Below are 22,967 nucleotides of genomic sequence, written 5' to 3' on the forward strand. Positions count from 1 at the left end.
ATAATCAATGCTTGGATAATTGAATCAACTAGGAAAAAGACATTTGGGTTAATACGTATGTAACCTGTCAGTGCTGATGATTATTCAAGTTATATGATCTGTGGGAAATTTTACTGAGGCTCTGTAACTAACAGGGAAGCAATAATAAGATTAGTAAAGGATGATTTAGAACTTTAAGAGTTCTAGATTAATTTGACATGAGGTGATGGTGTTTCTGACAAATTAAGGTACTCCCACAAAGTTACCTGAGGGCCTGAAGGCAAGATAGATTCTAAACCCTGGTGTAGAGAATGTGCTTGAATTGCTTTGAAACCATGTTTCAGTAACTATATAGATAGGCGTATGCTTCAATTGCAGCAGAATTTCAAGTTCTGATATCTTTCTATTTAGACTCCTAGCACTGAGTAGTGCCATCTTGATTTTGTCTGAATTTGAGTTTATGTTGGAATGCCCGTTAAAGGAACTGTTTAAAAAAACACTATGGTGGCAGCAAGATCTTTATCCAGGATTGGAAGCCTCAAAATTAAAGACATAAGCCATCCCTGACAAAACAGGAAGGTCTTATCTACTATCTCACCCCAGGCCAACACATACTAGATCTCCTTTTCAATGACACCAACTACTTCGCTAATTGTTACTGACAATTGTCTTGTCTTGGTATCTATGCAACACTATGGGGGAAGACAAAATAATTCTCAAGGACAGTGTCTTTCCTACCTCTATTACATGCAGACTAAGTTCCACCGTGTCTCTCTGCATATCCCATTGGGTAGAGTAAATGAGGTCATTTCCGCACACTAAGTTATAGTCATGTTTGTCTGGTTTAAGGGACCCTAAGACTTTTACAACATCATGGATGTTGGCAGTGGGTAAATAGCTGTTCTTTTTTAGTGAGGTGAGTGTGGAGTCTGTATGCCTAACTAGACAGTCACTTATGACTAAAACATTTTTCTTTGTGGAAGCAGACTTAGTGGGCCTTATCAGCTTAGGGCTGCTATCCTGTGGACTCCTGGGGGAGTTTTGTGGATTTGCACTATGTGTGAAGAAAAAGAAGTAAATGTTGCCTTCCATGCTGGAGGCTGGTACATTATAGACTGGCTTCTAGGAGCATTTGGCAAATTTTTCTTTTCTGCCTCATTATGTTATGGAGCTGGTGTTGTGGGTGTGTGATACTTTCTAATGGTAGGCTAGTGCAACAGTTTTGCCTCAATGTTTCTTAAAAATATACATTTCTTGTAGGTTGTACTACCATCTGGTAAAAGTAGCAAACAGTCATTAAGCAAACGGCATTTGCTACACTGCTACTTAATATCAAACGTGATCAGACTGATGACAGATGGGGTAAAGGCAGACTGTTGAGCCTTGTTGATAGAAGTGGAATGACCAGGGTTGACTGTACTACTCAAGAGTTGGCACCTGTAGGTATGTATTTGACCAAGCATGTGATACAGCAAAATAAATAAATACATTTAAAAAATGGAATAACCATATGCTTTCTCACTGAAAAAAATCAAGAGCCTAAATAAGAAAACTATACACATCATCTCAAATGTTTGTCCCTCTTCTTGATATCATATAGGCTTCTAAAAGGTGACTTCAGCCTCATTAATAGAACCTCTACAGACCTTATCCTATCAGACCTATTACACATTCACAAGTCCCGATCAAGGGATCTTCAATCCCTTTTGCAACATAAACAGCACACATTAGAGGGATTAGATACATATCATGTAGAATACTGCTCCAATGTAACTTACTCTTACTCTACTGAGATTTGTATAACTGGATGAGAGCACTTATATTACGTGATTAAGCAGTGAAATGTTCAAACACATAATAATTGACCCCTAAATGTCGAAATGCCGTAATGTCGAACGGCAAAAAACCCCATGAAAACACCCAAACAAACCATAAAAACACTCTAAGCAGGGGGGCGAGCCCCCCTGCACCCCCACACCCCTCGATAATTAAACATACCAACTCCAAGATTGCACGACAGTGCAGACAATGGAAAACTTTCATGCCCGCACTGTACGGAGATCTCCATTGAACCATTCGACATTCCGACAGTTTGACATTTAGGGGTCGATCATTACATGTTCGAACATTTCACTGTTCAGTCACGTAATATAGACCCAGATGAGAAACCATAAATTCACCCCTTGTTAAACAATAGGGACGGCCTTACGCATTGGTGAGCTTGGCAACTGCCATGTTATAGGAGTTTTGTAGGGGCACTGATTCCATATTTAATTTACTTATTTATTTTTAGAACGGTATTTCTTTGCTTTAAAAAATAAATAAAGATGCTTGTACTAAAATAAAATGTACTCACGATATAGTGAGCACTGTAGGAAGGTGATGCTCCAGTTATGTGATACAAAGTTTGAATGTTGCAAGGTCATGGGAGTAGAGACATGACCTCACAATGCTTAATTCTAGGCATATAAGCACAAAGGCATCTCAAATGAGTTTTTTTTCTTTTCTTTTCTTTCAATGTTATTTAAGAAAATTGATATCTTTGCAGAGATTGAGGGATGGGATGGCACGGAAGGAGGTGTGATGAGTAATGATGGCAATGATTATATGTCTTTGATTTGTATGGAGCCTTAGAGGATAGTTGATGTCTGAAAGAGTGACATGGTTGGATAATTTAGTTATGTTTTTACTATAACACTGATAGTGATCAACCAGATATTTTTGACAACATTTCCATGACTTTGTGATTTGTGTAGAGCAATTTGATTGCAATACTTTAAGATGTGGCGACTTGTTTATGTGGACTGTGGTAGAGATGAAATAATACTCCATAGCCATCAGATATCGTGGCTATAACTGCTGGATGGGGGTTGTGATTGGCTAGATGAATGTAACTGGCCCAGTCTATAAGTATCTGGCTTTGCAAGACTAGTGTGCATCTATGAGAAGTAAGATGGACTAAACTGGGCATCTGGTATGCATAAATGGTAGGCATAATTGCTGTGGCTGTTTTCTTTGGAGATAAATGACCAGCTGTCTTCTGTTTGTTTTGGCTTTGCAGGACTAATGTGATTATGTGAGTAAACTTACAATATTTTAATGTATGGCAACTGTTTGTTTGGAACATAGGTGAAATGCATTACATGGTTATCCTCTGAATTGTACATAGCAGTGGCTATAACTGTTTGGTGGGGATTGACTGGATAAAAGTAACTGATCCTGTCACTTGCTCAGTTTAAGGCGTCTCTCAAAAAAGGAGGTAGGATAAATGCATTATATTATACCAGGATATTCATAACTTCTGGGGTCTGGTGCACCCCCTCCTATATGCACACACACACACACACACACACACACACACACACACACACACACACACACACACACACACACACACACACACACACACACACACACATACCAAGGCTCTATAAGTGGATTTTGACATGGGCTTAGTAATCACCTGTCTTAAATTCCACTTAGTCTAAAACAAGCTCTGTTCATACGTCTACACAGAAGGTTGCTGCACTTGTTGGGGGGGGGGGGGTTGGGGGAAGATATTATTATTTCTTTAACATTTTATACAAACCTCAGGTGTCAATATATCTTATGTTGGGCTGGGGATATTGTGGTAATTTTGTTTATTTTTTCCTCACAAACTTCAACAAGATCTGAGGAGGGTCACTACAGCTTGTATAGGAGCAACGTACTGTCTGTAAAAGTAATAAAATGGAAACATTATTGCATTTTTTTTTTTTTTTGTATGATTTTGACAATCAAACATCTGATGCATATACAAATGTTTATATTTTAAGGAGGGTAAGCATGCTGTTTATATATGTCGACAGCAAATATGTTATGTTCTATTTATTTTTATCCAGGTATGAAATCAGAAAGATACACAGGAGGTGATGGGCTTTTGCTGTATGCAAATATGACAATAGCAACTCAAAATATGACTGGGCATTCCTGCCTTAATTTTTTCATCTCAATTTAACCCCTTGTGGGATACACAAAAAATGACTACCTATTTTAAGTGGGGTGTATTGGGCAGGTACTATTCCCAGATATGAAAAATGTATCCTCGTAAGCATTTGCCTTATCACGTTATTGGGAAGTGATGTTTGGTCCGCTTTGAGTATAAAAAACCTGGATACAACTTATTTCTTCCAAGAAATAAAAAAAGTAAGATTACATTTCTTTTCCATACTCCTGATTTTTATTCAGGCCATCGTTGGATAAAAAGGTCTGGAAAAAAGATCTATGATGCAACTAAAAAAATCTATAAACCCATGCCTTTTATGTGTAGACCAGCCCCCAGACCCCCAGCTTACTTTAAATATTGCAGGGTAGTCTTTGTCAGTTAGAATGTGCTGAAAGGAAGCAGGAAAGAACAAAGTTTAAGAGTAAGGCTAAATTTCCTCTTTGGTCATATGTTTTGTTCAGGCAATCACTGGATAAAAAGGTTGTTTAGAAAGCTCTAAAATGCACCTCAGAGTATCTAGAACCCCCGTGGCTTCTGGGGATCTAGCAGGACCTAGACCCCTGGATTAAAAGTTATTTCTACTGCAGTTATTACACTGTAGTCTTGGTTACTTAGGATGAGCTGAAAGAATGCAGGAAAAACAAAGTAAAAGACATACTAAATTTCCTTCTTTGACCATGATTTTTGTTCAGGCAATTGCTGGTTGGAAAGGGTTTAAAAAAACTGTAAAACCACCTCAGGGCATCTAGAACCCTTGTGGTTTAATGCATTTTTTTCCTCCACTGTAATCATAGGGTGTGTTGAATGAATAAACGTGGAGAGGTTTGTCAGTGGGAGGGTGCCATGCAGTCATTTCCCCTAGAGTGCTAGTTCACCTAAGTTGGCCCTGCTTAGCAATCATGTCCCTTTTGGAAAGAAGCAACAAGTGAATAGTCAAACAAATCCTTGTTCTGCTCATGTCTAGGTTATTTGTATACAAAGTATAATGGCTAAAAAACTACCATGTGAATGTAAGACTAGGTTTCTTAAGAACCTCGCTGATCAAGTAGCATAGTAGGTACATACAGACCTAATGTTAAACAACTTTCCAAACATAGAAATTGCATGAGCCAGAAGCAGAGTAGGATCCAATGCTAGGCAAGCTAGGCAATTGCCTGGATCCTGCTGGCTGGTGGGGGAGGGGTCACTGGCTGGGGTTTATGCCACAACATTTAATTTTTAATTTATCAATTAATAAAAATGACATTACTTCAAGGATGCACACTCTGCAGCCATCTGTGGATGCATTTTTAGTACAATGCACACATACATTGGACCTTCCTGCTGCTTTTATATGGGAATTGGAACTGCTACCTGGCATTCTTTCTTCCAGAAGGGCTTGCTTTTAAGAGGGAGAGAGAGAGTGAGAGTGTGTGTGTGTGTGTGTGTGTGTGTGTGTGTGTGTGTGTGTGTGTGTGTGTGTGTGTGTGTGTGTGTGTGTGTGTGTGTGTGTGTGTGTGTGTGTGTGTGTGTGTGTGTGTGAAATGCCCTACTTAAGGATGACAGGTTAGGTAATCAACTTGCTCAGGCTTAAATGCTGTCCCTTGATTACAGGAGACAATAGCCTGAATCCTCTACACCAACATCCAGACTGGTCACTTAATCAGGGGTACATTTTCAAAGATTGTGAGTTTCAGTGCATTTTCAAGGAATTTTGAGCCTCAATGGAAGAGAAGTTTACTGTTGCTCATGCTAAGTCTGTTTTCAATGTGCAACTGTTTTGTTAACAAACGGCCATAAGTGTTTGTGCCATAGAATTTGAAGCAGTATTAGTAACACAATCTGTAGCATACCTGCCTTTGGCACTGGTAGTTGTGGGTTCTACTCCCACACTATGTAGATGGATTGCTGATACTGTGGCGCACTTTAAGGTGGGGGTGCTGCACTCTTGAGTGTGTCTTCCTTTGAAAGAGATGCCTAGTAACCATGAATCTTTTGTTGGTTCTTCAGCCATTCCCTACTGCAATATTACCATCTTACTATTTTTTTAATGTCACATAGGCAAGTTATACTTCAAGGGCAATAGGCAATGAAGTTTTAGATGGAACACTGAAATGTAAAGTTGTTTGTCAGTAGCAACCTCTTCATTAGATACAGATGCCTTTAATGTGGAATTATTCAGATTACTTTTACTTCTGCAGAGCTTGACTATATTAGCTGATATTGGTAGATTCTAATGTCAAAAGTTTAAGTGGCCTTTTATGGCTGAAATTTTCTGAAATAGGTAGTTTTGTTATTATTGGTTCATACATTTTCATTCATTGCTTACTGGAAAAATGTTCAAAACTACAAATATAAAACACTCTAACAAGTGGTGTTGTATTACAAGGAATTTAATTTAATACCATCAAGAAGGTGAATCAAAAATCATTTGCATGTATGCATGGCCCTAAAAATGTATGCAAGGGGCCTGTGGTTTGAAAGCAGCCCAAAGATAAACTAAATCCGCCACCAGACAGATGTGTTTTCTTTGAGTATGGGTTTCATGCAGTTTCAATGAATGTGAGTTTCAAGGGTAAAGATGTTCACTCCTCATGCTGAGTCCATTTGTGCGATTCTATTGTTTTGTTAGCAAATGGTTATCAGTGTTTGTGCTATAAAATTGGTAATAAAAGTTTTACATTAAATCTAAATGTGTAATCATTGTAGAAGTAAAGAAGAAAACAGTATACACACTGAGAGGTTTGAACAGTGTTTATGGTAACTGGGGAGAAATAGCCAAGCAATGGGGCACAAGGTTGGTCTGGGGATCCTGTTCCATTACCCTGCCAGCATCTCATTTGACCATGATCTGGATCTGGCCAGAAGTTGTTCATACCACAAAGTGGCAAAATAAATAATCCACTGTATTTAAAAAATCTGTGGAAAGAGATTTAAATCATTTTGTTAATATTTATATTGCAAAACAACCTATTTCTTTAGCACTGCCATTCCAAGATAATTTTTCTGGTTTTGCAATACTACTATTAAAGAAAGTATGTTAGTTGTGGACATATATTTTACAATTTATCGGAAATAGTTATGTAGACTATGATTGCTATGTTGGAATTGTAATTAGAATTAACTGGTTTGCACACTAACACTTTCTACTTTTTGTACCTTTACGTGCATGAGCATTTACATGCTAGTTTACAGGAAAGGATGATGAACAAAAATGCTCTTATATTAAAATGGAGGCATAACCTGTATGCTAATATCTTTAAAACACATTGGCCTGAGGTCTAAGAGACATTTTGCACTTATTTCTGCTTATTTTATTTTCTTTCACAGCTTAATCCTCTCTAAGAGGGTCAGCTATAATATTAATCAAAAACTAAAACTTTATAAGTTTATTTTTCTTTAGGATAGATCTTAGCTTTTGTAGTGATGGTTCATAATTTTTGTGTTGATTCAGTGATTGTTCATTGTTTATTTCATCTTTTTCCTTTCTATAGATGATCCTTAAAAGCTATGCATATACTTGTTTAAAAATTAGTATGCAAAATGCATGTTATCAGATTATTATATCGAGTGCCTATAACCTTGATGGACTCAATATAACAAACTCTATAAGCACAATATGGTAAATCCTAGTAATGTGGTTGTATAGTCAAACAAGCCTTTTGGCTCATTTCTTCTGCTACATGCTTGTTAATCCTTGGTCAGCTGCTGCCCACACACATTAAATAGTTTTAGGATTACTTCATTCGCTGCTTACTTTTCTGCTTTTCTTAACTGAACTGTTTAGACATACATTAAAGGATTTTCAGTAATCGCAGCTGATTCACACTTTTCCACTTTTTTTTTGTTTCCAGTTTTTCTAAATCTCCTTAAAGTTATTTTTGTTCAGTTTTCACCTCTGACTTTAAGGGTCATAACACAGTTGACCACTGAAATAATGCATTCCATGAAGGAGAAGCAGCCTGTTCAGTGTTTCACCCTATTAGTCATAATGTCAGCATTAGTGGCAACCATTACAAAACTTTTATGGTTCATTATTTCTTTTGGGAATTTAATAACTCAGTTAAAATTCATGGGCTCCTTTATAGCACAGCTCCTTGCAATGAAATGAAATTATTAATTTCCTTTTTCTTATGTTCAATAAAGGGCAAGAATTACAATAACATTAATTTTACAATATGTTCTAACTGTTGTACTATCCTATAGCTAGAAATAAGGCAAAGATTTAATTTAAGTACTTCATTTTAAGATTTGCCTGCCTTTGTTATAAACAGATACTGCACTATTATATGTCTGACTAGGAGAAAATTACTCATACGTGCTGATCGGTGAGTGTATGTAACAATTGTGCTTGCATGCTCACAACATTTAATGATTACTTATTTAAAACTGAATAGCAGTGTGAGTTTGAAAAGCAAATTACTACTCATTCCAAAAGGTTTTTTCTTTCTTATAATATGACATCAAAATTTTGCTAATTAATACATTCATTTACATCTGGTTATGCGTCATCTTATTTTGGCAAAGCTGCACCTTTAACAGAGACTACCTGTCTACTAATTACAGGGATAAAAAAGTATGGTATTAAACGCTTTTCTGTAGCATGATATATTGAGTTGCAAATTTAATTATTCTTCCCTGCATTCTGTCATTTTGATAGTATACATAAGAGTATGCTGTCCTTTTGAATGTACTGCATTGTGACAACATGTGAGTTGTGGTGTTGTAAGATGACAGCACACCATCAATGTCAGGAAACATTTAATGTCCATAAGTAGATAAGTGAACAGCTCACTTCATTGGAGCACTACATTCTTCTGATTGAAAATTCTTAGAGCACTGGACAGGAAATATGAAATTAAACCATTCCATGAAAAGTTAACAGGAGTTTACCTACCCTCCTATTCTCAGTAATCTTGTTCCTTTTCTTAATAACAACTGACCTTGTCCTTCTAGATATTTTTACTTACATCCTCAGAATCTCATTAAGGAGACTACTTTTACTAATATATTGTATAATTCTGCTCCTACTTTTTGGTTATGACTACTTGTATACTAATAACAAATCAAAATAACCCTCAGAAGTTTTGGGCAGGTTTAAATAATCTACTACATCCTGGACAAACTTCAACCCCAATCCCTGCTGCTACTATTGATAAACCCCCTGAAGATGTTTCTGATAGTTTTAACCAATTCTTTACTGAGACAATTCAAGCCCTAGCTAGCCAACTACCTCCTAGCTCCCCTGGTCCTGAAAGTAGCACCCCTAGAAACCTACTTGCATTCAGCTTCCAACCAGTCGCCACTTCACTTATCCGTACCTTGATCAAAAAATTAAAACCCACTACACTTTCTGCTGGTCAACTCCTGCTGAGTACCTACAAAAGTCAGCTGATGCTGCTGTGCTATTGCCGCCCGTCTCAATACTAATCAATTGAACCATAGTAGAAGCTAAAATTCCCACCATCTGGAAAATATCCTATGTAATCCCACTTCACAAAGGAGGCAGCTCTACTGAATTCTCCAATTATAGGCCAATAGCTATACTCTCTCCACTTGCAAAGATTATGGAAAAATGTATTCATAGACAACTCATGCACCACCTAATCCACAATCACCTTATGGCAGACACTCAGCGTGGCTTCCGTCCTCATCACAGCACGACTTCAGCCCTCCTAGCCTTTACTAACACCATAAACCATAATCGCAACAATAATTATATATCCTCAGCCCTCTTTTTGGATCTTTCCAAAGCATTCGATATGGTTGATCACCAACTTTTAATCCACACCCTGCAAACATTCTGTCTAGATACTGGAGCCCTCCAATGCTTTCAATCCTACCTGAATGGTCGACAGCAGGCTGTCCTCTGGCAGAACAAACTCTCTAACCTTCTACCTAACACCCTTGGAGTACCACAAGGCTCTATACTAGGGCCCTTGCTGTTCTCCCTCTTCATTAACGACCTTTATACTGTCATCCCAAAAGTCAGCTGTATCCAATATGCTGATGACTCTACTCTGATTTGCTCAGCCACATCTCCAGTAGAGTTATGGTCAGCTACCCAGACCACCTTTAATACAATAGAAAACTGGCTTTCTGAACATCGTCTGATCCTAAATCTCAAAAAAACTAAAATGCTGTTATTTTCACCAACACGTAGGCCTACCGCTTTCACCTTTACCATAAAATCAAATGATGGCACAATAATCTCCCCTGACCCATCTACAAAACTATTAGGTGTCATCATAGACAATAATCTCAAATTTGACCTACATGTTAACCAAACTATCAAAACCATCAATAAAATACTAGGGTCACTTTACAGAATAAAAGCCTTCCTAACCCCTCCAGCTAAAATTGCCATAGCTTGCTCTCACTTTCTTTCAACCCTTCTGTATGCATCCCTCTACTCGAATTTGAACAAGACTGTCCTTAACAAACTCTCAATTTGCTACAACCACATTGCCAGGTTTGCCACTGGGCTGCCTTTTAGGACACATCATTGCATCAATCTAAATCAGCTTGGTTGGCTTGAACTACCTAGCCTAATCCAGTATAACCAACTGATTATGGCCTATAAAATCCTCTATAATCCGGACAATACTCCTGCACTATTATCACCCCCTATAACAATCCTAGACCGCTTCGATCCTCTAACAAACTACTAATTCAGACTAGCAAAATTAATAACACAGCCGGTGATTCTCTCTTTGCAAACTCTGTAAGTAGATCCTGGAACTCTCTTCCAGCTGATATTACCTTACTTCCACCTTAGGTCAATTTAAAACTAGACTCAAACAACATTTGTCACTTAACTGGCTATGTCAAAGTATCAAGCCAGGCTAACTCAAATGTGCAAAAATCTGTTAACCAGTTTACTGTGTAATTTAATTTAATCCTGACTTGTGCTCAGGACTAACTGTAACCTGTGGAACTTGTTTAACTTGCTTACTTATGTAATCTCTGTAAATAGTCTGTTTGTAATATGTAATGCTGGTATTATGTAATGCTGTATCTGCTTACCCTTGGAGCTGTTCTCCCCAGGCCTCCGCTGAAAATGGACATGCATCCAGTCGGACTATCCCGGTCAACAAATGTAAAATAAAAAATAAAAATAAAATAATATATTGTATAACGCAGCTGCCATCTTTTTCTGTATGATGTATTGCAACTACATTTTTATTGTACTAATTGTATCTGTATATTTTGCACTATGTTATGAATGGATGACCTCTATGATTATTCTCTGTACTCACCTGTAATGTTCATCGTATACATTAATTTTTTGTATGAGTGATTTTATTTTGTTTCTTTGGAGATTATCTCCCCGGGCCTCTACTGAAAATGGACATATACCCAGTAAGACTAGCTCAGTCAACAAATGTAAAATAAATAAAAATAAAAATAAGTTTAATGTTGGATTTAGGTTTACATGGTAGATAATTACCAACTATATCAAACACTGTGTTTGAATTCCTACATAAAAATTGAAGAGTTATATGCTGAAAAACTATGGTATGCATAATTTGATTGGGTTGTATTAAATGTTGTTGGTTGCTGTAAACAATACACTTGAAGACATTAAACTGCATGCTAGAAAATGAATGAATGAGATGAACTACTAAATGAATCTTATTATTTCAGACCTACATTTTCAAATATTAAATAATTGCAAATCTGTCCCGAAGGTGAGCCATATGACATGCATCTGTTGTCCTATCTTATGCTACATTGAGTACAACTTACAAATATACCACATTTGCTATTACCAGCCCCCTTATTCTGTAGTAATACTTATAATCAGTAATAGCTGTAATACCATTTCATTGTTATGCAAATTATATAAAATACTGCAGAGTAAAATAAAACATATCTTTCTATATAGGTTAATTGGTTCAAAGGTACCTACTAGGCTAGTGACCTGTGTGCATCTTTAGAAGGGAACGTATAGTTAGTATCACTTTGTTAGACAGACAAGATAGATGTATTGCTAGGTAGGTAAATATCTGAAGATAAGTAGACTTATGTATATATACACTGAGTGAGAGAGAGAGCGAGAGAGAGCGAGAGCACAGACACTGAGATGTGCTTGCAGATCATGTCACTCATAGTTAAGACTTGCTCATAAAAATTTATATTTTCAAAAAGAAAACAGTATTCACAAATTTAGAAAAATTACTTTGTATTGGGGGCAAGTCAACTTACTCCCTAGATTTATGAGGGTATGCTCTATCACCTACCTATTTCATGTGCTAAACCGCAAGGTTTTAGCCTTACTGGGTGAAAGATATATTCCCTGCAGTAGTGGTCTCAGAACACTAAGACAATCAAAAAGACATAGCTGTACATATATATGTATGCATATTTATATATATAGAGAGAGAGCATGTGTGTTTGTACATACATATATATATATATATATATATATATATATATATATATATATTTATGTGTGTGTGTGTGTGTGTGTGTGTGTATATACACACACGTGTGCATGTATATCTAAACATGCATAAGAAGAGAAAATATCTTTCCCTTACTTTTCAAAATGGAAAACAGAATTTTCCTTGTGGTAGTCTCAGCAGTGGTCAGTTAAGAAGGCATTTTGCCATGTCTCCTACATCGGAGTAAGTTTGGTTGATTTGCACAATGACAAGGCAGTATAGTAAAACTCACACAACACACACACACACACACACACACACACACACACACACACACACACACACACACACACACACACACACATCCACTAAGAACTATACCATTATATATGGATTCTCTGTATAACATGTGGCATATTCCATGAATTCTGCTTCAAAGAATGTGCTTATTTTCATTCCAGATGACATCTACATTCTGTAGAGTGATATTTATATCCAAACCATCCTTTGAGTCATATGCCATAACACAAAGGCTTGTGTAAGTCCTATCATTTGCATTATCCATTTTGCAGATTTTAAAACATATTTATTATGAATAGTACTTGTTGTTGTATCTTTCGGCTTTTCCCGGTTAGGGGTCGCCACAGCGGAATTCCGGTCTGCTAATGATTGGCAGTAGATTTTTATGTACCGAGCTGCCAGCCCTGACACACAATGTCATTTTTCTTCAGCTGCAAGGACAAGGGGGTACGAAGATTGCTTAAAGCTGTAGAAATGCTTCTTATCAGAAGTGTGTGTGTCACACTCTACAAATAAAGAATATATTCAAGTAAACAATACCTCCTAGTTTAAAAACATACCTTCATTGGTATGATCTTATACATCCTGAATTTCTGTATTGGAAATGGTGTAGTTCAGGGTGAAAAACTAATTATGTGTAATACCACCATCAAGGGATTTGTTTGACAAATATATCTTCAAGTATAAGACTTTACTATATAACTCCTAGATGTAAGGAAAGAATCATCATCCAGTGTTGTAAACCTTATCTCAGAGTTATTTCCACTATAATATCACCTAGAATTTTTTGTACTCAAAAATATCGTCATTGTCTTTCTTTTTTTTTTTCATTTCCATCTGCATGAGTATCACAGATCATGGAGGTCCAGTTACTTCCCCTGTTAAAATCTTATGGTTCAGAAAATAATTTGTCTTAGCCCGCATAACCTAAGTTAGACAGTGGAAATTCTTTAGTCTTTAGAATTGGTAATGTGCTGCAAACAGCTGAAGTGAAACTGTTTCCCAAGAAATTACTGAAATTAGAGTGTTATATAAATTGCCTAGCAGACAGCTTTATTTTGGTCAATAGAGTATTGCATTTATTTATTTAGTTAAAACAAAGAGAGAGGTCACATTGAAAAAAACAAATAGTAAAAACAAAATGAAAACTCCAGCCAAGCTAGAACTTCCAATGAGTGACCTCTCAAACCTCCTGTACCAGAGACACATGGGATATATGCAAATGACCTTTATGAGCATCAGGTGTTTCAGCTATATGGTGATTCTGATTGCCCATGACTTTTACGTTTGAAGTTGTTTTAATGGACAATTTCAGGGCAATAAAACCAAACCCCACTAGCTATGGATATGCATATTTCAGCCTTGTTATGACCTCATATCAGCTGGGTATAACAACCCTGTGTTTCTTATGCTTAGTCAAACACTATGCTTGTGCTATGTTGATGAGGTCATGACGAGGCCAAAATATGCATATCCATAGTTAGTGGGGTTTGGCTTTATTGACCTGAATTTGTCCATTAAAACGACTTCAAACATAAAAGTCATGGGCAATCAGAATCGCCATATAGCTGAAACACCTGATGTTCCTAAGGCTCATTTGCATATATCCCATATGCCTCTGGTACAGGAGCTTTGGGAGGTCACTCATTTATTTAGTTACTAACATACACAGAGTAACACACTACTGGAAAATCAAATTTGACTTTACTGTGCTCTTTCAAATCACAAGTTCTAGGTACTTGACAGTGAAGGAAGTGATAAAGGGATATTTATTGCAGAGGTTCAGTTTGTAGTACCTTAATGAGAATCTACATACCATCACTGTAACAGTATGGCTTCATAGCAGAAGTGATGACAAAAGCACTTCAGTCTTCTGCATGCTTTCATATGCAAGTTGTACTTCAAAACTGATAGAAGTCATTGTTCAGCACATAGAAAATGCACCCATTTGACATATCCAGCAATCTTGGTTTAGATGATGCATCATCTGTGACAGATTAAGTATACTGTGAGCCCATGTCCCCCAACTTGTTTTCTGCAACCATGTATAAATGACAAGACAATGGTGTCCAAAACCCTACTTCATTCATTTTAAGCAAGTAAAAAGAAAAGTTAAGCAGACTCCAAGCATCTACATTACATAACTGAACTTTTAAAAGTTCAAATTTCATATGGTTGACACCATATGATGGAACTTTCAAAAGTTTGAAAATGTAATAATAAAAAAAAAAGAAAGAAAAAAACCTACCTGAGCAGTTTAAGGAGGGGGGCAAGCAACCTTGCACTCCCCCACCCCCACTCTTTAAATATACCAACTCCGAGATCGCACTACAGTGCAGAAAAGGGAAATATTTCCATTTTGCACTGTACAGAGATCTCCGTTGAAACATTCGAACTTTTAAAAGTTCGATCATATAGTGTCGACCATATGATGTTCAAACTTTTAAGAGTTCAACAACATGATATAGACCTGTATCCAATAACAGCATATGCTCTTCTTCCATTAACCCAATCTAGAAAGAGGTAATAAATTATGTTTAAACTTGTTTTAAGGTGTAGCTACCTCCCTCACTTTTCCCCTCACTGTTGATTGGTTGGTACAAATTAGATAAATAGCAACCAGAAGGAAGTGACGTCATTACTTTCTTGCCATTCACAGGTAGTAAGGAGCTTCCCATGAGCGGATATCACTCTGTATCTTCATCTCTGGCAGGTGTGTTCACATAGCGGAACCCTTCCAAACAGAATTCATTGCTCTTTTTAGCATTTTATATTTTTTCTAATTTTTGTCTAAAAGTGTCTCATTTTCTTTTAGAAATCAATTTTTTTTGTTTAAATATCCATAATTTCCTGTCTGGAACCACATTACTAGCTTTAAGGGATTGCTTATTTTCTTGGGTGGATGTTTTTGTTTTAAAAATGCACAGCTTTTGCAATTTTTAGGTTTAGGTGTTTGTATTTTACTTTCAAATAGTGTTAAAATTATGGACATTGTTTATACTGCTTGTGTACACCATAACAACTTACCTGAGCATTTGTTTTCTTTCTCATCAGAACAGGTAAAGGAAGTACTATTGAGTCAGGAATTTTATGTATTACTTGTGCATCTGTTTTAGTTTTAGGTCTGTTTGGGGAAGTGTAAGTGTGTGTGTGTGTGTGTGTGTGTGTGTGTGTGTGTGTGTGTGTGTGTGTGTGTGTGCGCGTGTGTGTGTGTGTGTGTGTGTGTGTGTGTGTGTGTGTGTGTGTGTGTGTGTGTGTGTGTGTGTGTGTGTGTGTGTGTGTGTGTGTGTGTGGTGTTTGTAAGCACTTTGTGACAACTACCTGCTGACTGACTTTTTCCAGCACTGCATACCTGCTATTAGGCTTCTTCCTCAGTTACAGCATGGGTACTCACTCTGGCCCTGATGGTTATTCTCCTGATGTACCTTAAAAGAAAAAAAAAATTACTAAATGCAAATCCTTGCATTTATGGCAGGCTCAGTCAGTGCTTCAACTGCTAATGAGTGATCCTCTAGTGGCTATTCCTTGTTCCTCAGCTCTTTCTCTGGTCTCTCAGAGTTCCTCTGGTGTTGCTCCTTCTGCAATCACAAACTTGGGGAGGGGAGATCAGACATGTCCTCACTTTTTAATTTCTCCAAGTCTATTGGGTTTCTAATACCATGGTGGGAATGGACCCTGTTGCTAAGTCAAACTACGACTAAATTTCATGAAATTAGTTTTGTTTCAGTTTTTGACGTTAGCCAGAAGTGCTCTTTGCAGCAACCACATTGTGTCCAGTAATGTCTGCTTCTGCAATTCGTATGGCATTACGTGTATCGGTAACATATCTAAGTATGATTATAAAATTTGTTTATAAGACCTGTTGCTCCTGCTGCTGCTGGAAATGTCTGGGTATCCTTTTCCACACTGTCCTCATTTCTGCCTGCAAATCCTGGTATTTTATGACTTTGTGTCTTTCTGTAGGTAAGACACTGTAGTCACTGGGTGAAGCAATTTCAGCGATCAATGTTACTTTTGTTTTCATGTCTGACATGGCTTAGTGGTAAATTGCTTTGGCTATGGGGTGCAGGGTCCTGGGTTTGAGCCTTGCAAAGGCTATTTATTTTAGGTCTCTGTGGCGCGTTCGGCTGTTAACCAAAAGGTTGGTGGTTCAAGCCCACCCAGGGACATATCCTTTACCTATATAATTGGATGGGAAATAGGAAATTCACCCTGGGGAATCACCTCTGTGGCTCTGCTCAACAGTGGCACAGGAAGATAATTTTCTTGGGTGGCAAAAGCCAGGGTACCTTTTTGGCTGGGCTTGTATAGGCCCCAGGGCCGATAGCCGAGTACCTACCTATGAATCTATAAACCTATGAACTACTACATCTGATTTTCTCGCATCTATTTTTGAACTGTGTTTAAAGGATGATCCCATGTGATATAAACTTAAGCATTTTCTACGATGCTTTGTGGCTTATGTTTCCTGTGATTTTCAGCTACCTCAATATTTTAATGTTTGCATAATCACCAGTGCAAAAGTCTTGTCATATTATTATGCCTTTCAATATACAGTCCTTCTGCCATTAGTATATCACAGCCAGAAACAAGATGTGCCACAGGTAACTGGTCTACTGCTAGAAGTAGAATCCCCAACTTTGATAGTATGTATTCTGTCAGTGAGCCAGCTGGCTACCCATCTAGTGATGTAAGGTTTAATCACCACTCTTTTAATTTCTCCAAATCTTTCCAGTTTCTGATATCATGGTGGGAATAGACCCCATTCCTAAGTCAAAGTATGATTAAAGTTCATGAAATTAGCATTGTTTCAATCTTTGATGTCAGCCAAAAGTTCTCTTCGCAGCACCTGCAATGTGCCCAGTAATGGCTCCTGCAATTCGTATGGAGTTTCATGTATCGGTAACATACCTAAATATGATTATAGATTCTTTTTTATAAGACCCATTGCTCCTACTAGGGTATCTTTCTTCTACATTGTTCTCATTTCTGCCTGCAAATCCTGATATTTTATGACTTTGTGTCTCTCTGTACATAAGATACTATAGTCACTGGGTGTAGCGATTTCAATGATCAGTGCTACTTTTTTTCTTTTTTTCATGGACCACCGTATCTGTTTTTCTCGCATCTATCATTCGAACTGTTGGTAATAGGTGATACCATGTCATGTACACTTCATCATTTTCTATGATGCTTTGTGGCTCATGTTTCCAGTGTTTTTCAGCTACATCAAAATTATAATGTTTGCACATTCCCCAGTTCAACAATCTTGCCACATTATTATGCCTTTCATTATACAGTCATTTTGCCATTAATATATCACAGCCAGCAACAAGGTGTACAACTGTTTAAAATTCTGTTTTATAAAACCTACATTTATCTGTTTCTCCCACATGTCCAATGGGCTTTCTAAACCAACATGTAAGTAGCCCACTATCTTGGGCTGCCAATATTAACATTCATCTTTTGTTTTTTTATTCACCTCTCCTTAATCATTCCTGCATTTAATCCTGATCAACATGACTTTCTTCCAGTAGTTTCTATACTTGCAACTATATTTATGCATTTTCCACATTTCTTGCCTTCTCCGACGAACCTTGACCTTATATTCTTGTTTGTTTTATGGCACATTCAGTTGCTGCCAGATTTTTAACTACTTCATGTTTGATTTCTAATCCTGCTTGATGCCAATATGCTTCTGCTTATCTAAAAGGGAAGTCATCTTAGATGTATTCTCCTCATATTTCAAAACTTTCACCATGTTTGGGTCTTGTGAGGTCAGCAGATCTGTATGCAGTCCCACAACTGCAGCTCTATAAATGTAATCAATTTCAAGGAGGCCCATACTTCCTTTGGAATGAGGAATATATAGCCCTGTTATGCACTGAGTTTTATAAATCATTTGATGAGCATGAATCATCCTTTTTGTTTTCCTGTCTAATCTATCCAACATCTTTTGAGGCCAGTCAATCACTCCAAAACTGTATGTTAAGATAGGAAGAGCAAATTGGTTTGTAGTTTGGTCATCGTTCCTAGATGTCAGCACTGTTTTCAGTATTAATTTTTGTCTTCTGAAATATTCCTTACTGAGTTTTATTCACATTTATTCATGTTTTATTGTTGATCCTTCATCAATTCCCAAATATGCATACACTCCCTCTTGCTCAAGTTCTTTTATAATAACATTCCTGTCCCAAACTGATGTTTTCTTGATGCTGCAGCTTTCCTTTTTAAAGGTTGCTTTTGCACATTTATTAACACTAAAAGACTTTCTTATGTCATCTGAGAAAGTTTTGATCACTTGCATTTGTACTTTCAGTTCCTCTTCTGATGAACTATACAGTTTTAAACCATCTACAAAGAGAAGATGAGAAGTCTTTATACTTTGTTGTTTTCTGAGAGCCAAATTGTAGCCATGAACTAATCTGTTAAGTAGGTAACGTAATGGATTATGGGCAAGAAAAAAGAGCAGCAGTGACAGAGAGTCACCCTGGAGTACCCCCCTTTGAATTTTTATCCCTGGAATAATTTGTCTTTTTAACTGCAAAGTGGTTTGCCACTGTTTCATGGTTGCTGTAATGTAATCGATCAATTTAGGGTGTATTTTATACATTTTTAAGCACTTTTTTATCCCTGAATGTAGGATTCTGTCAAATGCTTTCTTGTAGTCTATCAATGCCATACTTAGATTATTTCCCTTTTTACAGTTCTCCATTATAACTTTATTTAACAACAAATTATCCTTTTTTCACAGGACTTTCTTTTATTATCTTTCTGTTCTGTTGCTATGCTTGAGTTTTCTTCTAAATGACTATAAACTCTGCTGGCATCAATTCCAGTGTATAGTTTATACATCACCATAAGGCAAGTTATTGGTCAATAGTTTTTGTCCTCAGTGGCTATTGCAGTATCCAATAAGGGCATGAAAGAACCGTCTTCCTTTTTGGGTCAGCAAGATGCTCTATAAGATTCTTTGTGGTATAGCCATGGAAAGAGACCTCTTGCCTGGTATGAAGACCCTTCCCCCAATTTGTCCCCTTTCAGGGATTCTTTATATAAGAAAAATAAAGAAAAGGTTAGACATTGTTCATCTTCATTTATACTTCAGAAATCCTTAACTGATTATTGTCATGATACAGAAAATCAAACCCTAAAGATAATCAGAAGAGTCAGACATTGATAGAGACAGAGTTCCCTCTCCTTTGGATTCCCAAGGCCAGGACTACAATTCTGAGGAAAACAGATATACAGGTATTCCCCATATCACTTAGAGGAGTTTTCTTTTTCTGAATCTATTTCCAAGATAAATGATGCATTTTTGTGGGAACAAATCGAGGTTCCTCCTGAAATAAGGAGAAGCTATCGGTTCTTACAAATGAAGGCCCATATGTTAATCCCATTCCTCCTATTTTGCCAGCCTTGGAGGATGAATTTAATGCTGTCTGCAATGATGTCTAGGTACACAGAAAAGATAAAAAGCCTCAATAATTGTTTAAATATTTGGTACGTTTACTGGAAATCCATTGTGTCTCAGCCTGGAATAAGTTGCGTGACAGTCCAACTTGCTATGAAAGGGATAGGTTGCATCTCATTCAAACGATTTTGCATATTAGCTAAACTCTTTGCTGCCATCATTGTGTCTTTTTTTAGGCTGAGTCTGGATAATAAATATTCTAACATATCCAATGTATTAAAACCTAAATAGGATCCTATTAAAGTGTCTCTAATCAATACTAGAAGTCTCAACAATAATTGTCTGACCTTGAGGATCTCCTGCATTTGGAATTCATCTCAGTGACATTAGTGAAACTTAGTTTAAATGTTTGAATAACAATCTTTAAATAGATGGGCTCTGTGCCTAATATGCCTTCAGAACTGATGGTAATAGTGCTGGTATTTAAGTATTTGTAAAGGACCATGTCACATCCAGACAAATACCCAGAGACCCACAAACTGAACTTACAGCATTCCAAATCACAAAAAAGAACCAACTATCAGTTTATTACCTATTACCGGGTGTCTTATATGTCCTCTGAGGTTTGAGTAAGATTTCCAAACATACCTAATGAACTCCCCATAAGCAAGTAATTTATCACTACTTCAAAAGTCAATGTTGACTCCATCTCAGGACCACATTTTCCTAGTCTGCAGGTTCCAGACTATTTCAATGCTGGCATCCTTTCTGCCTCCAAGGTTTTGTCCCTTCCAAATTATTACTTGTCCCTGCTTCTTCTGCCCTCTCTACCAGCCAAGGAATCTGGTAGGACTCTGGGGTTTATGGCCACCACTATCCCCATGCTTTCCTGGGTCAGGTTTCATATGAGGAAGTTGCAGTGGTACCTGAAATCAGTCTGGCCTCTACACCAAAACCAACTGGACCATCTCATTCCTCTGCTCCCTTGTCTCAAACTGGAATTTCACTGGTGGAATCAGTAGCTATTTCTCTATCCAGGAGTTCCTTTTCACCCTCCTCAGCCATCTCCAAAACTCTTCACACATGCAACAGAGCTGTGGTGGGGAGGCACTTCATCCATGTTTGTTCCCCTCAGTAGAGGATAGATCACTTTAATATCAAGGAAATGTGGACTTTTGTTCTGGCCCTTCATGCTTTCCATGTGCACTGGGTCCTGTGTCCCTTGAAGGTTTTTATGGCAACACCATGGTCATGTGGTATATCAACAAACAAGAGGGAACAAGGACCTACCTTCTTTGCAGACTGGCCTTTTAAGCATGGGAAATAGCCATTGATCTGTAAGTCACCCTACAGCCAGTCTATATAGCTTCAGAGTACAATCTCATGAATGAATACTTCGCAGGGATGTATTTCTGGACATAGTTCATTGGTGGGGTATTCCTCAAGTATGTCTTTTTGCCTCCCCTCTGAACAGGCAACTCCCTTAGTTCTGTTCCAGATTCCCATGTCCTTTGGCTTGGAAGGTGTATGCCATGTCTGTTTCTCGGAAATGAATGCTCCTGTATGCCTTTCCTTCCTTTCCTCTTCTTCAAAGGGTCCTTCAAAGGCCTTTGACATTATCTCCCACACCATCCTTCTCTCCAAACTTTCTCAACTCAATCTCTCCCCTTTAAACATGTCTTGGTTTTCCAGCTACATCACTAATAGACAGCAAGCTGTTAAATGGGTCTCTGCTCTTTCTCCCTTACTCCCTATAAAAATGGGAGTCCTACAAGGCTTAATTCTCTGTCCCCTTCTTTTCAACATGTTTACTAAGGAACTCCACACATCCAGTCCTCAGTCATCCCTCATACAGTATGCAGGTGACTCCACTATCATCACAATTGCCGGCAACCCCTTTGACCAGCTCACCCTAACACAAACCTCCTTTATTCTCACTAAAATTTGGCATCTAAACCCTAAAAATACAAAACTCCTCCTTTTTTCCTACCCAAATTTCTCTACCATCCTAAATTGTCCTTTATCATCTCCTTACTTAACAACACTACTATCTCAGAACCTCACATAAAGCTCTATTGATGACCAACTTAAATTTAACCACCACGTACACCACTGTATAAAGAAAATCACCAAAAGTTTGGCCAACTATAGAGGAACAAAAAGTTCCTTATCCCCAACTCCAGAATTTCACTTTCCCAGGCTTACCTTCTCCCTAACCTCTTCTACTGTTTTCAATTCCTTACTAACGTACAGTCCTCTCTACAACCCAAACTTGAAACCACATACAACAAAGTTGCCAGATCCACTGCTAACCTACCACCAAATTCTCACCACTGTCTCGAAATCTGTACACGAAGCTGGTTGAAGTTTTCTAACCAACTCTTATATTCCAAACTTCTCACCATCCACACCATCTAAAACAAGCCCTCCTCCTGCCCTAGCATTTCCTCCCTTCCTCCCGCTATAACTCACCTTGTTCCCTCAAAAGCTCAGAAAAAATTCTCGTACAGATTCATAAACTTAAAAAAATCTTTAGGACATAACCCCTACAGCTACCTTCCTGCTCTTTCATAGAATTAACTTCCCATGACCTTCAGAAAGATTACCCATTCTCAAGACTTCAAGACAACTCTTAGAAATTATGTAAACAGTGCCTGGAGATGTCACTGCAATCATCCCACTTGAAATCTTCCTCTTTTCTACTTTATTCCTCTGCCTCCCTCGCCTTCCTACTTCTTCCTCTCCTACATTATTTTTCTATATTTTCTAACTTCCTATACTTTACTTTGGCTATCAACTACAACTCTCTATTCCCCTCCTAAATTCTTTCCCCCAGATATCTGACACCACCACCTTTGTTTACTCCACCCCCTACTCTCATTTCCCATCACACTCTAACTCACCAAGTTAGCTGCTAAAATGA

Source organism: Protopterus annectens, chromosome 8.part1 (genome assembly GCF_019279795.1).
Source record: "Protopterus annectens isolate FY-2018-M chromosome 8.part1, PAN1.0, whole genome shotgun sequence".
In the NCBI taxonomy this organism is placed as follows: Eukaryota; Metazoa; Chordata; order Ceratodontiformes; family Protopteridae; genus Protopterus; species Protopterus annectens.